The sequence below is a fragment of the Corvus moneduloides genome, chromosome 3 (genome assembly GCF_009650955.1).
Source record: "Corvus moneduloides isolate bCorMon1 chromosome 3, bCorMon1.pri, whole genome shotgun sequence".
Lineage (NCBI taxonomy): Eukaryota > Metazoa > Chordata > Aves > Passeriformes > Corvidae > Corvus > Corvus moneduloides.
In genome coordinates, this window is record NC_045478.1 from 7,858,081 (window position 1) to 7,873,671 (window position 15,591).

A 15,591-nucleotide genomic window follows, 5' to 3' on the forward strand; every position below is an offset into this window, starting at 1 on the left:
TTACTAAAAGCATTTAACAGTTACTGTAGGACTTGTAGTACTCTTGTGAATAAGAGTGAATAATCTCTATTTTAAAGGCATGGAAGTCAAGGCACGACTATTTCTAAGACAGCTGTGGAAGAGACAGGAACAGGAACCACATCCAACTCCAAGCTCTGTGACTAAATCCACGTCTATTTGACATGTATTATCTACAGGCAGAAAGAAACACAGGTGTTTTTGTTTTGGCACCTACAGAGATGTTAGAGTGAGTACTGTCTGTGCTTCACTCCATCCTTGCTCCCTGATATAACAGCACAGTAAAATCAGAGCCCTCTTTCAAAAAAAAAAAGAATAAAAAAACCTCAAACACCAACACAGATGCTGTTAAATGGATGCAAACACAAAAAATACTGCCTGATTCATAGGTGCTTGGGAAACATTGATCTGAGCTCTTCATAATCATAGATCTCCAGTTTGTCATGATTTAGTGGATGGTTCAACGTCTGGAGCATGTGGTGAGCCAGGATCTTTCTAGGGTGTGCAGTAAGAGAGGCGACAGGTGCAAGCTATATGAAGGGAAAATCTGGTAAGAGATAAGGAAGAAGAATTCAGAGCAGGTGGTTAACCAGCAGGATGGCTGTGTGGGGAGGCTGCAGAGCCCTCATCCTCAGGAGTATTAAAGGACTTGCCTGGACATGGACACAGTCCTGAACAACCTGCCCTGCCTCTGCAGTTTGCCTGCTTCAAGCAGGAGTTTGGACAAGATGACCCCTCCAAGGTCATTCCCAAACTGAATTGTTCTTTGAATACCATCCCAAAGACAAGTGAGGTTGCTATTTGGTTTCTCTGCTGCATCCCAAAACTTATCACAAATTCACACAAGAAGTGTGGCCCTGGATTTCTGGACTAACTTTTTCTACTTTATTCAGCTTGCTTCTTCTCCTGAAAGGGATAAAATGGAACAAATCCAAATCTTTGCTTTCAGCCACTTGAAAACTGTGAAAAATGAAAAGCAAAACACAATCACTGTGTTCAAGCTCCTAAAGACACGTGGTCATTTGAGGTCTCGCTTGGAGTTTACACACCTTCCTGACCCTCCCTCCTCCTAAGAAACACTCCAAAAAACAATCAGTCTGCTGTGCAGGGAGACCCACAGTTATTAAAATAACTTCATCACCAAAACAGCTCTCAACTTCATTTCAAATTCCTTCCCACCATTCGCACTGTTGTAAGTGAAAATTAATTCAGTTTGAACCAGAAAACACTGGGGTTAAGTACTTCTTCAACTGGAATACAAAATCTGCAACCACACGTGACTTTCAGGATATACAGGGCTACAGTCAACATGCAGAAATACTTTTTATATCCTTCAGAGAAACTGAGTTGAAAGGTCTTTTAAGGGGAACAGCTGAGTGAGGAATATCCAAAAATGGGTGAGACAGACAAGTGTGCAATGCCTACATGCAGCCCGCTACCAGAAGGAGACATGGAGAGTCCATCCTGGAACTCAGGCCCTTTTCAAACAACTTCTCACATGCAACAGAAGCCTCCAAGAGGAAGCCTGGATACACCTGCCTTCTCATTTCCAAATTACTAGTTTTCAAAATTCTTTTGTTATATTATATGCTGTATAACCAGATCATAGGCACCATAGCAGAAACGCCCATGGGCATCCCACAGCCCAACAGAATCACTTTGCAGTAAGTGGATATTCAGCCTAAGATTATCCCAGACATTTCATACTGATGTGACTAGGAAATGTGGCAACTTATCACAAGCCAGATTTACTAGACATTCCCCACCACAGAAAGTGAATTAAACTGTCACTCATTTCTGTATGAGCTGCACTAGTGTAACTACTTCTTCTTGAGTTGGACAACACTTCTCTGAATTAAAGCCAAAACACTTTGTTGCAAGTTAAAAGTCTTTATCCTCCTTTCTGTATATTTTCTTTTCCTTTCCACTGCTCTTACTTTCTGCTCAATTATTTCTTCCCCTGACTTGGTATATTTACCCCTTTTTGCTCCACTTGCCCCCCACCCCCCCATTCTTTTGCTCCCCTCTTCAGTAGATATAAACAGAGGGATCTGGACAGGAGCTCCAGCCACGCTGGCCAAACTAGTAATTATGATGTCAGCACTGAACTACTGCTGCCCTTTTGGTCCTTTCCTCAAAGTATCAGTCAGCAAAGCTTCCAGGAGCACAGGACTATGTCTCCTTTCCCCAGGAACCATTCGATCATCATGTCCAAGCTAAGGCTGAGACTGTATTCCTGAGTGTTTGTTCTCTAGCGTACCTCCCAACATATATACTCTATTAAAATACAGGAAAAGTGGATACATTACTCATTGTGAGGGTGACCAAAAAAAGAAAAAGAGCAGAACTACCACTACAATTACAGTTGTTGGCATTGCAATTTGTAGCATCACACACACACATACACATGCAGGGACAAACAAAAAGAAGGAATATAAAATATGTCTTGTTCATAAATCAGATTCAATTTCCAGAAACAGTTTCATATATGTATTATTATTATATACACTATTTATGGCTGTGTACTGGCAGTACAGAAAAAAGCATTAAATACACTCTCTCATACACACTTGTACACACCTAAGCATACACAAAATTTCCTGATCTATTGTGAATAACAATGGTAAGAATTGAAAAAAGGATTCTAAATTATCAGAGCTACATGTAAAGCTTTAAGCTGGCTGCTCATGGAAATAAACACATTTCCAAAAGTGTTTCACTGTTTCCAGAGTTCAGCTCACGCACATTTATGGGAAGAGGTTGCCAGAAACACTATGACGAGGATGCACTGGGGATACTGAGGTGTTCAATAAGGAATCCTGTGAAGAAAGAGCAAATGCTGGAAGTAGGGAATGCATGACAGTGTATGAGAAAGATTAAACAGACTGAAAAAATGAAAAATAAAGTAATATGGGACTTGGTAGTCTTGACAGACAGTGGGTACAATTTGAGCCAGCAACGTGCCCTTCAAACCCAAGCATGTCCATTCTGGGCTGCGTTGGTGAGACCACAGCCATCAGGCCCAGGGAAGAAATCCTCCCCTCCCCTGCAGGATTTGTGAGCCCTCCAGAACAAGAAGGCTTTGACATACTGGACAAAGTCCAATGGAGGATTACTGGTGGCTAGAACAGAGGTCTCTCCCAGATCTCACTATGTTTTCCAATTCCCCAAAGGGAAGGTGCAAAGAGAACACAGTGAGCCTATTCTTGAAAGGGCAGCAATATGACAAGAACGAAGAAGCTGCAACAATCAAAATTCAAATTATAAATGAAGAAAATATCCTTCATCAGGTAGTGAAACATGGTAACAAGGGTCTAACAAAACTTTGGAGTCTGCACCCTTGCAGATACTCAAAACCCAACTGGATGTGGTCCTCTGCAACCTGTTTGAAGTGATCTTGCTCCAAGGAGGAGATTGGACTAGACAACTGCAGTTGTTTTCCAGCCTGAATTATACCAGAAAATTACGTATCTGGATGGAAGAAGCCAGATAGCTGATAAAAGGAGGCCAGGAGGACAAGAAATGGCATAAGAGGGTAAGATTAGCTCCATAACGAAAAAACAGAGAGAAGTGCAAAAAGAAGCTAGAAAAGGGAATAAAGCAAGAAAAATAGCAGGTTGAAACAGAAGGTGAAAGCAGAGGATCAAGACTGAGGAAGAGGCAAAAATAAAGAAAAATCAAATCTCTGTTCACAAAACTGAACTTCCCTCCTGTAGGCAGGAGGTGAAAAATTCCACAAGAGTCATTCAACAATGAAGTATTAAAGTTTCTACTGTAATGTGCGTAGTAGAATTGGATAAGAGAGGGAATCAGTTCTTTCTTTTCCCTCCCCATGACCCCAAGAAACCAACTAACCTTTAATCTCCCTTTTCCAAATATTTGAACTCAATCTTGCAAACTTCACGGATATTTTTACTACGTACACATGTCCTGGGGTGACGTTACGAAGCCGCTTTATTCCTTAACCGTGCGCTCAATGCCCAAGGACGCTGTGCCCTTAACATGGACCCAAGGGGGCAGTTGAACAGCTCAGCCCAATGGCTCCAGGGGCTCGGGAGGGAGTGGGCTGGGAGTGCTGTGCTGCTTTTTGGTTTCCGTTCTGTTCCAGCTAGCTGGGAAAAGGTTCTGTTGGGGTTTTTTTCTTGTTCTTTTTTCCCTTCCTTTCCCCTTGCCTCACTGCCTCCCTTCCCTCCTCGCCAGTCCGGGGAGCCTGCGGGGTGGGCCCAACTGGTCCCACACATTCCCTCTCTGGGAATTTGTTGTTTTTTGAGTAGTTTTTTATCCTGTTCTACCCTGTTTTGTGTGTTAATAAACAGTTTGGTTTCTTTTTCCCACTTTCACTTCTTGTGACCCATTTGTCTCATTGACGGAGGAAAAGGGGAGGCCCTTTTCCCTTTGGAGGAGACACTCACTCCTGAGTGTTTCCTCCTGAAGTTTTGTCTCAATGACCGAGACAACACACTATGAAGAACATTTCACTTGGAATATAAAAATACATGCACTTTTATCAGCTTAAAACTCCAAGTTCACGACACCCAAATAAGCCTCTTACAGCTTTTTACAGTTTTATAAGATATGGTCCCATGAGTCTAGGCCTATATACACAAAAAATTTTGCTCCCTCTTGGAGCTACACCACCAAATTCAAATACTCCTGATCAGGTTTACACCATTAGCATTTATCATGTTACAATATTTTTCTATTATAACACAGATGGTCAGTTGCACGTGCTGCAATAGGGACTTGCTGCCACCACTGAAAGTGAAAGCAGAGCCCAAATTGTGTTTGTGTAAGCAAGGAAGAGACCATGACCAAAAACCCACAAAAAAAAGAGACATCTGCACACTTACCCTGCGATATCCAGAATCTGTATCAAAATCAGCCTCAGGTGTAACAGTCAGTAAACAGGACAGCAAACCCTTGCATTTAGCAGAAGATTTCCGGGAAGCCAGATTACCTAGAAAGAGTTGAAAAGAGTTACTTTAATACACAAAGATGAGATCACCTATGCATAATGAGAACAGGCTTCAAATGAATCACAGCACCAGAAAAAAATAAAAAAGAAAGCTGCTCAATGGGAGACCACCATGATCAGCATGGAGAACTCAAACCCCAGAAGACGACAGAAAATTTGTTACAAAGCACGGAGAGTTAGATGCTGATAGACGCTCAGGGTTTAGCAAAGAACATCTAATACCCAAGATAACATGGTGTTAACCCTCCAATCAAGGATGTGGAGGAGACCAGAAAGAGCACGATATTTTGCTTAATTAGTTGCTATCAAAGAGAGGATGAGTTCAAGCACTTGCAAAAACAAGGCAATCTAAGACTATTTAAAAGTTTAATAGCATTCTAGAGTCTTTGGTAACACACAGTTTGCCCATGAAATCAAAATAATCCCTGGAGATAAATTTAAAGGAATATATCTCATTTTAATGCACAGAGTAAAATGACTATTCATTAAAGCAAAGCAGTTTTATCCCTACATTCTCCATCTCACATGCAATACATATTGAAGTAATCTTTATGACAGGAAGTGGCATGTAATCCTGCAAGAATGAACTGCTGTTGTTATCTGTAAATCAATACAATTTTTTTTTTTTTAAGTGGATATAACAGTGCCTATTGATTTCATGTTTTTAGCACTGGAGTTTCAGTTTCTACCAAGAAGATTCTTACAATGACAAGATTGCTGCATACATGTAATTGAGTTGATACAATCTGAATCTGAAGTTTACAGTGCACTTCTCTCTGCAATGCAATCAGGGCTCCTGTCCCAATGCCTCAGCTTAAGCCTTTTTTTCCTTTTATATAATCTTTATATTTTGTGGCTTTATAATAATTTTGAAGTGGTAGAGTAACACTTCACTAATCCAACCTGCAAGCTATGGAAAGTTTACCATGCAGAAACATCCCCTTGGAAGTTATCTCCCTATCCTGCTAGGATATTATTTCGGAATATTTGTATGACTTTTGTTATGTTTAAATATCCTGACCAAATAATTTCCCTTGTGAAAGCCTGAAACTGGTTCAGTGCTGAATATCTACAGCCCAAAGAGGTGTGGTGAAGTTGAGGATGGTAAGGGTACAAGAGACAGAAGCACACAGAAAAACTAAATGACTTATCCAAGGTCACTTTGTGGATCAGTCAGGCAATGAGCCCCATTAAGAGTTTAATAAAACTGCTAAATTCCTACTATATTTCTGCAAATGAAGCATATAGCAACTTTGGCTTGACTAGCTGACCAAATGGCTCATGCTGCAATGAATGATCTGTAATGAGAGCTGGCTGAGAGGCACAATGCACCATCAGCCTGAGAAACGAGGGAAAAAAAAAAGATCAGACCACTAAAAAAAAGTTTAAAAGGATGAGATTAGGGCTAGATGAATAACATCCCAAATCAGGTTAGGAAAGCTAAAGTGCTGAGAGAATTAAATCTGGCCAAGGACATCAAGGGCAACAACAAATGCTTCTATAGGTATTTCTGTGACAACAGGGAAGACTTGGGAAAATGTTGGCCCTCTCCAGAAGGAAATGGGAAATCTAGTTACTTGGGATATGGAGAACATTAAGATAGTCAGTGACTTTTTTGCCTCAGTCTGCAGTCACAGGCGCTCCACCCACACCGCCCGAGTCTCAGGCAGGGACTGGGGGAGTGAAGAACCATCCGCTATGGGATAAGATCAGGGTCAAGACCATCTAAGGAATCTCAAGGTGTTCAAGGCCAGGTTGGATGTTGGTTAAGCAACCTGGCCTAGTGGAAGGTGCCCTGCCCATGGCAGGGGGCTTGGAACTATATGACCTTTAAGGTTCCTTCCAACCCAAAGCATTCTATGATTCAATAAAACACATAGAATGTTTACATGCAGAAAAAACTGAGAGCTGTCTAACCACTAGCCAGCTACGCATTAGTTTCTTGAAAACATAAAATAATAAAAGAGGAAGCACATGAAAGGCTGGGGAAGGTGTGGATATGTAAACATCTTAACCACATTATTGCTCATCATTACAGTTCATTCCATCATACAGAGCTCCACGCTCTTCCTGAGCCTGTCTTCTTCACAGGTCTAGATTCACTTTGGAGCTAAGGCTTTTCACATAGCTGGTCTACGTATTTATGTATTTAACACTTCTTGAATACATTGTTGTGACTTTTTAATTGAGTATTTCTGACTTTCACAAGATGACTAAGGAATATAGCATGGACTGCCTAAAAGCACTCAGACAAAAATAGAATCTTTTCTTAGTTTTGCTTTTAGTTTGTTAAAAAGAGCATTGTTTTCATGAGGCAGTTTATGGAAAGGAAAGAAAAAAGGGGAAATTACTCAGGGGAGTAATTTCTGTTTTGCATGGTGACTCATCACATCATAGTTACCCTATCATCTCCAAGGGCAACACTAGGCCAGAGCTACTCTGAAAGATCTCCTTAGGGAAACACACACTTCTCCAAGCCACCTCAGGACTCTCGCTCCAGAACTTCACAGAACAGGAAAAAAACCTTTGAGAGTAATAAAAATAAAATGGGTTTCAGATAGGGAAGAAGCCTGAGAAGCCAATGACAGTTTTGCATGAAGGAAACCTTCTTCTATCTCACCTCAATAATGAAAGACATGAAGAATATTTACAAAGCATATTGCAGGCTCTAGACAGTGATATAGAAAGGCAAAACAGAACTCAGAGCTGGATATGGGACATCTGAAGAAAGAAGAATCAGAAGGAAACGAAGGAGCAAGAAAGGCAATTACTTGTCACCATGAAAATGGTATGCAAAGACATGCCAAAGTTCAAAATCTGTTTGCTTACTCTTGGGCACACAGTTCCAGAGAAGTGCAAAAATTATTTGGGGAAATACGATGACAGACTTAATGGTCTTTAACATACTGCAATTTACATTATTTACTAGCATTTGGGTGAGTTTTGCTTCCCCTGCGTTAGAAAATCTTGGCTGTTTATAGGAAGGGATTTTAAGCTCACCAAAACTTTACTGCAGTTACCATTGAGGGGGAGCAACACCTGCCAGGCAGTTCTGAACCACTAAAATAAAATATTGAAACTGGAAAAGGCAGAAACACAGCAAGGAGCTTTCAACAGCAAACCCAAAGGTTGTCTCTCATCATAGCATACTATCCTGCACAGAAGTAAAACCTCTATTCCCTCCATTTGTCTTGAAGGTGCCTTACAGAAGCCTACAGCAGCAGCCTCATCTCTCCTTCGGGAGCCTAACTACTGCAAAATGGACAGGTTAAGTATTCTGTCCTGTGCCTAAGCTTCTAAATTAAGTAACTTGAAGCAACTGGATCTAAAGCTACCTACTTTAGACACTGCATCTCTTCCTTCCTGAAGCAGAGAGCTCTTACTTCAGGTTAAATCAGCTGAAGGCCATGGTATAGAAGGTTGGCATCAGCTCACCTCTCATCAACATGAACATCTTCATGAAGGGATGGAATAATCAAAAGTGCCTTTGGGATGAAAGACCTGGTCAGTGAGAAGCAGGTCTGGATCTTTTGGAGAGAGCAGCTGTTATCAGTTGGACTCCCCTCTACAGATCTGGGTTGGCTAAAGAAGAATTCTCATCAAGGAGAATTGCCCCAGCAAACGATGAGATATGGTGACAGCACAAGCAGCTAGCAGAAAGCTCAGCTCTAAGTAGTAAATCAGAAAAGAGGGTGAGGGAAACAATGATTTCATATGATGTCAAGCCAAACCCACAATTTTTTTATGCAGCAAGACACTGTTTCAGAGCTTCTCTGTCACAGACAAAGTATCCAAAAGCAATACAGCGGATCTGAAGAAAGGTAAGGAGCAGGCAGCAACATCTGGCAACTCAGTACTGTAGTGAGGAACTCATTGTTCCAGAGCCTCCCTGAATAAGAGATCACTTAACAGCAGAGGTACACAACATGGACAACACTGAGGATGCAATGCTTCATGCAGTGCCTTCCCACATCTCACTTGTGGTTGAAAAAAGCATTTGGAAAAGACGAAGGATAAAGCCAAGGATGTGGATATAGTTACTGTAGGTTAATTAACCAGAAAAAGTTAACACAAAAATATTTTATGAAAGCTTGCCTGTGCAGACAAGCTATAAATCAACTCTGAAGCACAAAGTGCTTTAAAAATGCCCTTTACAAGATGCTCTGCCCTGTGAACAACCTCCCCCATGTCAGGTGCCACAGCCTGGGGCAGAGGCTGAAGAACAGGAACGAAATACTGGCCAGCGAACACCCTCTCTTTGCAAATAAACAAGGCAAAGGAAAGCAAATCGGGGGGGGGGGGGGGGGGGGGGAAGACTCCAACATAAAGTACAAACTTCCTAGGCAAGCTATGTAGAAGTTTCATAGGCAGCAGAAGGGTGCTATAGGCAGTGTATCTGCCAAATCACAACAGTCACTGCACACAGCCGAGCTGAGCACGCCTGGGAAGTTGTATGGACACGAGAGGTAAATACGGACCAACACCCCCAAAGCTGTCAGTGCTGCCAGGTAAGGGACAACTGTGTGCTGTTATCTTACTCTGTTATCTTTGGCATGTTTAGCATGAAAAGCTCTATAATGCCTGGTGTGACCTGTTGTCCTACTGTTGCCAGAACTGAGCAAGTGGTCTGAGAAGGGACTAATTACAGATCCCACAAGAAGCTACACAGAAGTTCACCAGAGCTGCAGCCAAGAGCTGCAGGCTGGGATAGAAAAAATAAAACGCAGGGCTGGAAATGAAGGATGCATCCATTTTCACAGTCCAATCTGACTTTACTGGAAGGAGTGACTGTTCTGCACCATGATGTCTCCAGAATACTATTGTTATGTTTACCCTAATATATTATTTATTACAGAATTTGCAGCTCTCTCTTTTCCCCAACTGACAACCAGCCAACTACTAATTTGCAAGCTAAAATGCTGCGAGGTCTGCAGATCCCAGGGCATTTGCAAGCCATAAGAATTCTAAAATGCTTGGGAACAGCCTGGCAATGCTGCCAGTCCTCACTAAGGTCCAAAGAATTTAAGCCACAGCCACCTAAACTAAGGAACTACCTGAGAAAAAATGACTTGAGAAGAATGTCTGCACATGCACAATGTTCAAATATTTATAGAAAACTTTTTAGCAGCAACAAATGAGAGCAACCCTGTACTATCAGCTCTGAGTTTGAAATGGTAATTGCTGGATACCTGAGGCTATTTGGCATGTTTTACTGAAAGTTTCTCACAATCACACTCACATCTCTGAAAACAGGCTGGGAACTGTGAACAACTCTTTATCAAAGATTTACACACACACAGTAACCCTGAGGTCACTCTGTGCAATAGCTGAAGTCCTCCAAAATCGAATGCTGGCCTGTGCCTCAAAGCGTTAAGAAGTGGAAAGGGAAGGGGGAAATAATATTCACATATACACTGACAAATAAACTCCTCCTATGACATCACATAACTTTTGAGAAAACATTTGTGGTTTAGAACTGGCTGTTGAGTTTGTATTCCTGCCTGGATAATCACTTCTTTAAAAGGAAGTATACACCAATAATATTCACGGGGAGCTTCATAAGAGCTTGGCAAACAGTTCTGACAAAACAAAAACCTCAAACAGAAGGATTACTCATAAAATGCTACATCAACAACTCTTGACAGACATCTGGATTATGCTGCTCTTTAAAGGGGAAAAACAAAGATGTCACTTCGAAGTTTAAATGGAAACAGTGAAATATGCCATTAAAAATACCACATCATAAACAAAGCTATTTTTGCAAACTCAAATGCAATGAGCAATTACGACAAAGTTTGCCAATATAATTTACAGATGCATTTTTATTTAAAAAATGCTTTCAAAACACTAAAAGATGTACAGATATTACAGGTTAGTAATGAGTTTATAGACCTTGAGGATCAGATAGACAGCATTAATAACCTATCAAGTCCCATCTTTTTCTTTAAAAAAGAAAAGTTGATGCTGGAAATGAAGTTAAAGCATACACACTAAACCAACTGAGTTTCAGAAAGAAATGCAGAGAGACACTTTAGGAGCCCATCCTCAGAGCATGTAATTCACTATCCCTCCCCTAAACCACGTTAAACATAGAATTGCTTTATCCAGATGACATTAAGCTCTGTGGTATGCTGTACTTAAGACTCAAAATGAGATCACTATGAGGATGCAAGTAAAAACTTTAACTCATTTCAAGTTTATTTGTTTTTTAATTCCCATTAAAAGCTCAAGGAAAGCTATTGATATGTCTGGGCTTCAAAAAAAGATATGTAAACTATTCCCATGCAAAAATAAAGCACTGAAAAGACTGTTTATTCAAAAATTACAGGGCTCTAATGGATCATGTATGTTCAGTTAAAAATTCTTAACCCTGATAGTGAGGGTTCTTTGAAAACAAATACATACAGTCTGGAAAAAAAGGTAGATTGCCTTAGAGTCAACTTCACAATTCATTGAAGTCCACTACGTTTGCTGGAGATTGGATGAAGGTCACAGAATCACAGAATGGTTTGACTAGAAGGGACCTTAAAAATCATCTCATCCCACCTCCCTTGCCATGGGCAGGGACACCTTCCACTAGACCAGGCCGCTCCAAGCCCCATCAAACCTGGCCTTGGAACACTTCCAGGAATGGGACAGCCATAGCATCTCTGGGCAACCTGTACCAGGGCCTAACCACGCTCACAGGAAAAAATTTCTTTCTAATACTTAATCCAAATCTGCTCTTCCATTTTAAAGCCATTCCCCCTTGTCCCATCACTGCATGCCCTTGTAAGAAATACCTTTCCCCTTCCTTATTGCTGCCTTCCAGCACCTGAAGGGGGCACATAAGGTCTCCCTGAAACCTTCTCTTCTCCAGGCTGAACAACCCCAGTTCCCTCAGTCTTTCTTCACAGGAGAGATGCTCCAGCCCTGTGATCATCTTTATGGCCCTAATAACAAGATCCTTGGTGACTTTAAGCTGCAAGTGCACTCTGCTGGATCATGTCCAGCCTCTCATGCACAAGCACTCCCAGGGCTGCTCTCAATCCATTCTCCACCTGTCTTGTATTTGTGCTTGGGATTGCCCTGATCCAGGTGCAGGAGGACCTGGCACTTGACCTTGCTGAACTTCATGAGGTTCCCACAGTCCCACCTCTCAAGCCTGTGCAGGTCCCTCAGGATGGCCTCCCTTCCCTCCAGCGTGTCACCTGCAGCACACAGCTCAGTGTCACCAGCAAACCTGCTGAGGGTGCCTCAGTCCCACTGTCCATGCTGCCAACAAAGACATTAAACAGCACTGGTCCCAAAACTGACCCCTGAGGAATGCAGCTCATCACTGCTCTCCATTTGGATATTGACCCCTTGACCCCAACTCTGAGTGCAACCAACCAGCCAATTCTTTATCCACCAAGCAGTCCAGCCATCAAATTCATGTCTCCATAGTTTATAGACAAAAATGTCACATGGAACAGCATCAAATACTTTGCACAAGTCCAGGTAGATTACATCAGTTGTGCTTCCCCTATCTACCACTGATCTTAACCCCATCATAGAAGGTCACCAGATTTGTTAGGCATGACTTGCCCTCAGTGAAGTCATGCTGGCTGTCACCAGTCATCTCGTGATTTTCCATGTGCCTTAGCATAGTTTCCAGGAGAATCTGCTCCATGACCTTGCCAGGCACTGAGATAAGACTGACTGGTTTATAGCTCCCCATGTCTTCCTTTTTTCAAATATTTCTTTTTTTCCAGTCAGTGGGAGCTTCATGAGACTGAAAAAGTTATCAATCTGATGCATGGTGGTTTTAGTGACATCATCCACCAGTTCCCTAAGAATCCGTGGATACATTTCATCAGGTCTCATGGACTTGTGCCCCTGCAGCTTCCTTAGATGTTCTCAAATTTGTCATCTCCAACAGCAGGTGGTTCTTAATTCTACCAATCACCGCCTTTAGCATCTGCAACTCAGGCAGTGTGGCTGGAACACCTGTCCGTGAAGACCAAGGCAGAAAAATCACCTGTCCCTGCCCTCCTTTTAATTCTGTCCCATAAGCCCCCCCAATCAGCTTCTCACCACTCCCCAGGCAGAGCTCCATGCCCTCCAGCTGGCCATTTACACTTCTTCCTCATCTCCACTTCCTGCACTTCCTAAAGAGCCTGCTTCCTTCTATTCCAACACTCCAGCCACAGGAACCAGCCCGGCATGTCTCCACAATGCCAGTAAGATCATGGCCCTGCAGGCATGCACATCTCTAACTCCTCTTGTTTATTCCCCTCGACACATCTGCACAGTGGCATTAAGATGGGCACCTGAGGAAGCTGGCTTGGGTTCAGGTGCTCTCCTGCAGACCTGCAATCCCTTCTCCAAGCTCAGGGCATTTCTTGCTGGCACTGCCATCAAACTGACAGGAGTGGGATGGATTGAGGTTCCCCTCCACTGGCAACTTTAGTTTAAAGCCCTCTAAACTTCTAGTTTAAAAGTAGCAGGCAAGTAAGCACATTTGTTGAAGCATCTTTATTTCTTTACTGAAGAAAAGACCAGCAAAGATACCTTCTTCTGAAATAGTTTGAAGGCATTGAGATTAAAAGACTGAAAGTTTTAGGACAGCTTGGCTAACACATTTTCCCAATGTCAATGCTTCACTGAAGCAGCTGGAGAGACTCACAGTCAAAGCATTGAAACATTTGAGACTGAGAAGACCTCAACTTCTTTGACACCATGAACTGACTTTCTGCAGTTCAATGTCTTTTCCAGATATTTGTCAAAAGTCAAGAGAAGCAGAACAAAGCCTGTTGGTTTGCCATTTCCTGGTTGCTTTTAATACAAAGTCCTACTCTTCTGGTAAGACTCTCAGAGACTGCTGGGGAGTCAGGTAACTTAACCAACTGCAGGTGATGTAAGGGCAGCCAGATCCTGCCTTTTGCAGTGTGGGAGAAATGCTATTAGGCAGCTGGAGAGCAGCAGGATAGGATCAGGCTGCTGCAAAAAAAAGTCAAGATGGTGGCAAAGTAAGTACTTGGCTCTTCAGAGTCTTTGTGTCCCTCCTCGTCTTACGTGAAGCCCTGCGCAACGCCAAGAAACCAAGCAGGAACTGCACTTGGTTCACAATGTACCAGAGACATGAGGGATGATGACAGCTCATTCTGTTGAGTCTGATGCTACAAAAAGGAAAGTGAGAGCAAAGTACCATAGCTTGGGAACAACAGCCTGTGCTCAAAAGGGCAAAAGCAACCATTTCTCTTACGATATGAACTAAGGTACAGAGTAGTCTGAAGGGTGAAAGGGCAACCAAGGTGATAACACTGCTACAGTGTAGTATGACCAGCAACATGCTACATCCCAAAAAGATTTTCAAAACCATCAGTGTCTACCTAGAGGATTTACCCTTTGGATATAGAAGGATTGACAGACGTCACCTCTGATTCCCTAAAAACAGGCTATATTTTTGTAACGAGTCTGAGAGCTTGACCAGAACAGGGAAAACCATATCCTCTTCACAGGGACCAACATACTTTTTACAGACTGCATAATTGTAGCAATCCTTTTTTGACTTCAGTCTGATTCTCTTGCGTATTATAAGGCACAGGACTTAATTTGTTGCCTTTTTCAGGAAGAAAAAACCCCAAACTTCTAGTGATGCCTTCTGGGTGCTGGCAAAAGATTTTAGTGATTAATTGTTCTGGCTGTCAAAGCCTATTTGGGTTTATTATTATTACTATTATTATTATTATTTATTTTGAAATTTCTTGGCTTTCATTTCTAGACAACGAATCTTGCTATATTTTTGTTTAACAGAGTGAAGACTCTTCCTTTTTTAAACTTTACCAAATAGGTAAATTCTTCCTCTTGGATAAGGGTAACGAATGTCAGCAAGAAATCCCAGTGGCTGAAAGGCATGTTTTTCCACCCTTAGTCATCATGATCTTCTACTCTACCTCTACTCTACTCACTATCTGATCCACCTCCTAGAGGTGCAGACAGACCTGAACACAACATTCTGTGAGTGTCTGCCGTATGGTCAGACCCAGATTTAGCACAGCCTCCCTGAAGTTCTCCTATGGATCTACACAGATACTGTTGACATAGGCAACAAAGTGCTTTGTCCAACAAGCTCATGTTCCCCCTACTGTCAGCTTGGGGTGGAGAAATGGCCCTCTCTCCTCTTCCCTGACTTCAGAGGGAGTCCAGGACAATTGGCTTAGGAAAGTGTGCAAAACTGTGAACAGCTGAAGCTGGGCAAACTCAGTTCCCATCCCTCACACCTGCCAAATCAAATCATATCTATGTTTCTATATTGTTCCTGTTTCTTAATCAAATTGGTGTCACCAAGTCAAATGCCTTGTAGAAGCCATAAATATCAAACTTGCAATCACATTAAAAACACTTGATAGGTATCAGCTTAGCTTGACAGGATTTATTTTCTATAAGCACACGTTGACCGGCATTAATTATAATTCTCTTACTCAACCCTTTACCAGCTGTCCCATTTATTACACCCCAATTCGCTATTAAAATGACAAGACTCAAACCCTCACATCTTTGAGGCACAGATCTTGGCCACTCTTCCAAAGTAATGATCCAAACTTCCAAAGCTGACTGCCAGTACCACACCAAAG

General features: G+C 42.1%; 1 protein-coding gene across 3 annotated transcripts in view; it reads right to left on the reverse strand.

Moving 5' to 3' along the window:
* The window catches only part of KLHL29 (kelch like family member 29), a 392,991-nt gene that overhangs the window by 320,865 nt on the left and 56,535 nt on the right, over window positions 1-15,591 (reverse strand). For all 3 annotated transcript variants that reach the window (XM_032104042.1, XM_032104043.1, XM_032104041.1), the window contains exon 2: window positions 4,869-4,975. The gene's annotated coding sequence lies outside the window, so the exon portion shown is untranslated. The remainder of the gene's footprint in view (window positions 1-4,868; window positions 4,976-15,591) is intronic.